The 7,085-nt window shown below is 43.3% G+C and overlaps 1 pseudogene; it reads left to right on the top strand.

The window, feature by feature from the left end:
* Positions 1-250: 250 nt before the first annotated feature.
* On the top strand, positions 251-4,826 carry LOC115265668 (serine protease SP24D-like; annotated as a pseudogene).
* The last annotated feature ends 2,259 nt before the right edge of the window (positions 4,827-7,085 follow it).

The following is a 7,085-nucleotide window of genomic DNA, read 5'->3' as shown; positions in this document are numbered from 1 at the left end:
ACGGTCTTGAGTCAAATCGGGATGTTTGTTTAATCACAATCGTCTTAATTAAGAGCAGAATTTGCCAATACCAATGCTATGCATTTCTCCAAGAATTGCAACCTTTATAATTTGTTGGGTCAGCATACAGGTGGGTCACCCTACGCAGTATGCTTTCAAGCACCTGAATTGCAAAGCTTAGCAGTATTTCCTACTTCAGCGATGTGTTTTCCATTATCCACTTTATCTCGCTCCAAGAAAAACTATAAAAATGGCTGATAAGTAAATCTTTCAAAAACTTGGTTGAATTGTTTAACGTACAAGTTTAACTCAAATTCGCAGGCTTGACCCAAGTACCCTCATGGTCTACGCTGGATCGTCGAACCTCAACGGAGATGGTAGCTTTTTCGAGGTTGAAGACACTTTTGCTCACGAGTTGTACGGTGATTTCAAGAATGACATCGCCCTGATTAAGCTGAAACAGAGAATCCAGTTTGACGAAAGCATGCAGAAGATCGAACTTTACGACGGCGAATTGCGGGAGTCGGATGCCATGATTATTTCCAGTTTTGGGCGTGTCGGAACGGGTATGCCCATTTCGGAACAGTTGCAGTACAACGAAATGTATGTTCTGCGTGAAAAAGACTGCTACGCAGGCACAGACATTACGCACAAAGGATTGATCTGTTTCAACAATTGGGTTGATAACGGAGCTTGCAACGGCGATTCCGGCGGACCTGCTGTGTATTAAGGTAAGCTCGCTGGTGTGGCTAACTTTGTGATCGATGGATGCGGAACACAGTATCCGGATGGGTACGCGAAGGTTTCGTACTACGTCGAATGGATTAAGGATACCATGATGAAAAATTGATACAATCAAGTGTTATAGTGAAATAAGTTTATTCATGAGATGTAAAGTTGTTTGATGTAACTATTACAAAAAAATACCTTTCTTAAACAATGAAATGTCCCGAAACTTGATAATCTTTTTGTGAAAGCCTAAATACCTTCTTCCAATATTAACCTTCATCCAGCCAACGTACATTTACCACCTTCAAAAAAGCACAAAAATGGTCATAACTTTTTTGTTTTTCGATGGATTTTCTACGGGATTTTTTCCTGTAGTTTCTCCAGGAATATATCCGATAACTTTCAAAGGGAAATTTTCGGTTTTTTTTCAAGACAATCCTCTGGGAATTTCTCCCGGAATTCTTCTAGGACTTCCTTTACGAATACCTCCGGAAATCACTCCAGGGATTCCTCCGAGAATGTCTCCGGGAATTTCTTGGGGTTATCCTCCAGTAATTATTTTGGGATTTTTTTCTGGAAATCTTCCAGAAAATGTTCCAGGAATTCTTTCAGAAATACGTCCGGGTATTCTTCTGAAATTCCTCCGGGAATTTTTACAGGAATTTTTTAAAGGAAATCCTCTGGGCATTTCTCCAATTTTTCCTCTGGAAATCCCTCTAGGATTTCCTCCAAGAATTCCTCACGAAATTTCTATAGGAATTCCTCCGGTATTTCTCCTCTGGAACATTCTTCAGGGAGTCCTCCTTCCTGGGGAATTCCCCGGAGGAAATTCCTGGAAGAATCTCTGGAGGAATCCCCCAAGGGAATTCCTGGAGGAATCCCCGGGCGAATTCATAGAGAAATACCCGAAAGAATTACTTGAAATAATCCCGGAAAAAATCCTGCAGAAATTACTGAAGGAATCACCAGAGGAATTGCTGATGGGAGTCCTACAAGAACTCCCGGAGAAAATCCTGGAGGAAGTTCGTAGTAGAATTCCAGGAGATATTTTGGAAGGATTTCCTGAAGAAGTTCCTCGTGAAATTTCTGGAGAAATTCCAGGAAGAACTTCCAGAGGGATTCTTAGAGAAATTCTCAGAGGGTTTTCTACAAAAAAGGCACGGAAGATTTCCTGAAGGAAGACTTCCTAAAGAAATTCCCAGTGGATTTTTTTCAACCGGAAGTTTTCCTGAAGAAATTCTCAGAGGAATTTTTTCTGGAAGATTTTCTGGAGGATTTCCCAGACAATTTCTTGAAGAAATTTCCGAAGCAATTCCTGGCGGATTTCCTGAAGAAATTCCCGAAGGAATGCCCGGAGATATTTCTGGAGGAACTCCTAGAAAAACTCTCGGAGAAAACCAGCCTGGAGAAATTCTTGAGGGAATTCCTGAGGAAAATCCCGGAGCAATTCATGGAGTGATTCCCGGAGGAACTCATGGAGGTATTCGTGGGGAAATTCTTGAAGGAAATCCGTAGGAATTCCTGGAGAAACTCCTGGTGGAATTCCTGGAGAAATTCCCAGAAGAATTACTGGGGAAATTACCGAAAGAATTCCTGAAGGAATCTCCGCAGGAGTTCCTGATGGGGGTCCAAGAGGAAATCCTGGAAAAATTTCCGGAAGAATTCCCGGAGACAGAGGAATACCTAGAGGAATTTCTGGAAGAGCTCCTGGAGGAATTTCTGGATAAAGAAAGACCCGGTGGAATTCCTGGAGGAATCCCTGAAGGAGTTTCTGGAAGAATCCCCAGAGAAAATCCTTTAGGATTTCCCGGAGAAACTTCTGGAGGATGTCCTAGAGGAATTCTCGGAAGATTTCCTGAAGAAATTCCTGGAGGAAGTTCTTAAGGAATTCTCAGTGGAATTCTTGGAAAAATTCTCGGTGGAATGCCCGGAGCAATTCCTGAAAAGATTCCCGGGAGAGTTCATGTAGAAGTTCCCGGAGACATTCCCGGAAGAAAAAACGGAGCAATAGAAGCAATATTGTGGGGTGACAAAATTTGTCTGCAGGGAGTCAAAGACAGTGTAGCGAGTAACCTAGCGAATGAATCACGAATGAAAGACTCAACTACCAGACAGTTTTTAGCTTGCTGAAGAAATTTGTTGAAGACAGCATCAATCTATCTTATCAAGATTCTGAAATATAGAAGTTTGAACATTTTTTACCCTGGCGCCACCTAGTGGACGATTCTCGACCAAAGACGCCATTGCCAGATAGTTCTTAGCGTGCTGAACAACTTTGCTGAAAACGGCATGCCTGTACCACATTAGGGTATCAAGATATACGTGTTTGAGTTTTCCAGACACAAGGTGCCACCTAGCGGATAAATCACGAATCAAAGACTCAACCATCAGACAGTTCTGAGCTTGCTGAACAACTTATCAGGTTTCTGAGATATGAGGGTTAGACAATTTTTGACACTGGCGCCGCCTTGCGGCTGAATCGCGAACCAAAGTCGCCGTTGCCAGTTTGTTCTTAACCTGCTAAACAAATTCGCCGAAGACACTATACTTCTATCTCATCGGGATCTTGAGATATACGTTGCGCAAAGTATGTGGCCAATTTTGGTACCCCAAGACAATCCGGAATAACTCCGGAACCATATGGACCAGGCTCCCATGTCCCCAGCATCATAAACAAGAAGAGTTTTTTGGAAAATTGTGAAAATTTCATCAAAATTCATCGAAAAACAAAAAAAGTTATGACCGTTTTTGTGCTTTCTCGAAGGTGGAAAATGTACGTTGGCTGGATGAAGGTTAAGTTTAACAGGATTTCAAGAAAAAATGTAACCTGGTTGAGAGCCCGGCTTTTCGCATTACACCTATTAGGGCGATGTTGAAGAGTAGGCATGAGAGTCCGTCACTTTGTCGCAGTCCCTGGCTTGATCCGAATGAACTGGATAGTTCACCGAAAGCCGAATTGGACAGTTTTGCACACCGTCCACCGTCCGATCAGTCTGGTTAGCTTTTTTTCCTCCCCTGTTGGGGAAATTGAGCCAATGCGTCCAATAGGCTGAACTTTTGTGGCATGGGGAATTCGTATTCGTCCATGATTTTCCATAGCTCTGTGCAGTCGATAGAGTCGTTTGCTGCCTTGAAGTCGATGACATGAATCTGGATTTCTGGAGGATATGCCGTACAGTGAAGGTCTGGGTCTGTTGTTGACCGGACGTCGATGAAACCGGCTTGATAACTTTCCACGAACTCATTCACTTTAGGTGATAGATTGACGAAAGATTATCTGGGATAGCTCTTTGTAGGTGGCATTCATAATGGTGATCGCACTGAAGTTCCCACATTCCAAATGACCCCTTTTTTTGTAAATGAGGCGCTGTAGCTGTTCGGTTTCCCAGATCCCAGATTACTATCAACCGGTACAGGAAGGCTCACCTTGATGAGAGCTGCTGAGATAATTATTTTTGAGCTGGTGAATGGCATCCTTAGCTTCCCTCATCGTGGGAGTTGGATCATTTTCTTCCTCTGCTGCACTGATGTAGTCGTTGTCTTGGTCTCTCTAGCCTACGTTCGCCACGCCGTTCTCATCAAAGTGCTGCTTCCACCTTTCAATAACTTGCTTTCGACCTTATTCCTGCAAATTTTACACGCGGCACGAAGCCGTTACGGGATGCATTGAGCCTCTGGTACAACTTCGGGCACAGCAGTCTCCCGAAAGAGGCGAGTCTACTGCTTTCGCTAATATTTGTACATTCAACGTTCTGCCGCGTTCCTTGTTGCAGCATTACTGCCCGCGATGCATGCTTTTGCTCCAAAGCCGCTCTGCACTCCTAGTCAAACCATTCGTTCCATCGATATCATTCCAAGCACCCAGTACATGTTGAGCTCCCCTCGTCCAGTAACGATGCATCGAGATTCTGTGCGTATAAAGTAGCGACACCTGGTTGCTTCCGGGGGTCAAGGTTGTACCGTGGCGGTCGCCGGTACCGTACATTGTTGATGCCGGAACAGTTTTGGACGCGGTTTGACCAGCAGTCACTGGATAGGCCCTTACGTCGATAATGAACAAGTTCCGTTTGTGTTTACGGTACTCAAAACGTGGGCGTGGTCTTTTTCTTAACAGCATATTATTAAACTTTTATTTAAGCATGATTTCCAATTAAAATTCATTTTACCTGTTGAAGAAACATGGGTACAATGTTGTGACATTATACGAAGAAAAGAAAGTAGATAGGATAGTTTTTATTATGTATTTACTCCTTCTTCGACACATTCGCACAAATTGTAAACCTTACATTAAAAACATCATTATGAATTTCTTAATCTAGTTTTGAACACAGTTTTCGACATTTTAAAAGCAAACATCACACTTACATCGTTAAGCACTCTTAGACATGAGGTAGATGGGTTACTAACTACTCGTGGAGGAACATATAACGAATCTTCCGCTAGAATGGTCGGGAAGGTCATATTTCCCGATATGACGTCAGAATGAAAAAGCTGCTGCAAGTTTGAGTCCTCATCGAAACAATGTCTGGGCCGATTAGCTTTCAGCGATCTGGATAGCCGGAAAGATTCTCTGAGTCTCTCCATGGAAGGTGTCTCAGGGAAAATCGCACAAAACACTTATGCACGCGTTTCATCCGTAGATTCTGTGTTAAGTGACAAGGCGTCCAGACGGGAGCGGCATATTCCAGAATGCTTCGGACCAGGACGCAAAAGAGAGTCTTCAGGGTATATGCGAAATCGGCCGCGTGACGCCGAATATTGGAGTTGTTTCCAGCTTAATGGAGGCTTTTCATCGATTCGGTGGCCATGTGTTGGGAAATTTTCAATCTATTCCGTAAATGTGTACATCCGGGTGTGCACTAAACAATTCACCAGTTGCGATTTGAAAGCTGCAATCCCTTCATCCGTTACCTGTCTGCCCCATCCAAGCTCAAGGTAACGTAGGTTCGGATATAGCCTCGCCAAATTCAGCAAATCTTCGTTGTATAACCTGTAGGGGTGGTTTATCACAAATCGCCTGAGACGCGGGTTCGCTGGCATATACATTATATGTCTTTTGAAATTCGTTAAGGTAAGTTCTTCCAGTTCCTCCAGGTCATCCAAGGGTAGATATATGCTGTTGAGCTTTTGATCTTGTATGATTTTATTGGAAAATTCCAGACGTTGAAGACCCCGGAAGTTCTGGCAGATTAGTTTAATTCCGCACTCTAACTCCCAATCGTCTATCAGTGTTACGTCCATGGCGATCACATTTGGCAGTAGATACCGTAGTCGTTCGATGAAATTCTTTCCGCAAACGGAAAGATGGAGGTTAAGGGTTTTCACGCTTTCCAATGGATTGCATTCAAGGTTGATTTCTGAATCTTCATCTTCATAAACTGATCCGAGGTCTAAAGTCTGTAAAGAAGAATCGGTTATTAAATAAAACATATTTACAACAGTTCAACTTTCCTTCAAGTATTTTAGGCGCTCTAATAAATGAAGTGGTATCGGAAGGAGGCCGCCATTGAATTTAAAAAGTTCAATTCCTGGACAAGCTTTGGTAATCGTGTCCAGCGTTATTTCTTTGACGTGGCAATCTAGTACGACTTCCTTTAGAAGCTTAAATCCAGCAAAGAACGTTTTCAGATGCAAATCGATTTGTGCAACAAACAGCGTTCTGCCGATTCTCAGAGCTTCGGCCTTTGGGAACTGTAGCTGTTCTACTGGAATGAAACACTCATTTGAATTCAAATCTACATGCTTGAGATGTGGAGCTAGTCGTTTCAGCACAGGCATGGAATCTTTCCCTTCCGCTGCGCTTCCGATAACGATGCTGAGCTGGGTCACCATAGGAACATCCAGACTTTCGATCTCCAGTACATTGTTCAATAATCCCATAGCTTGAAGCTGCACCAACGTTGGCAACTTGATACTCTGGTTCCACCTGTGCAATCCGACTATCAACTGCTGAAGATTTGGCAAACGGCTCAATACCAAAAACAACTGGTCTGTGGTAAAATGTCCCTGGCACTGCAAGCTCTCCACATCTTGACCGAACAGATCCACAATCTCCAACATATATTTGAAACAGGACTCTTTGCCAACATACACGTCCATAAAACCAGACAAATGTCTATAACGGCGACTGCTTCTTAGCAGAAAGGTTTGCTGGGATTTACACCAAAGTCGAAGTTCAAGTTTTACCTCACCCAAGAATCGACGACTGAAGGTCAGCTTTTCCCACTGGAGACACACTAGCGAAGCGGATTTACGGTCCGACAACGGCAGAAATGAAAATATGTGTTCCAACACTTCCACCGGAAGATCGTCGATTGGGAAAACATTGTTGTTCATCGCGGAGAAATCACTTTACG

Source organism: Aedes albopictus, chromosome 2 (assembly GCF_035046485.1).
Source record: "Aedes albopictus strain Foshan chromosome 2, AalbF5, whole genome shotgun sequence".
Lineage (NCBI taxonomy): Eukaryota > Metazoa > Arthropoda > Insecta > Diptera > Culicidae > Aedes > Aedes albopictus.
This window is presented reverse-complemented; position numbering and strand designations above follow the sequence as displayed.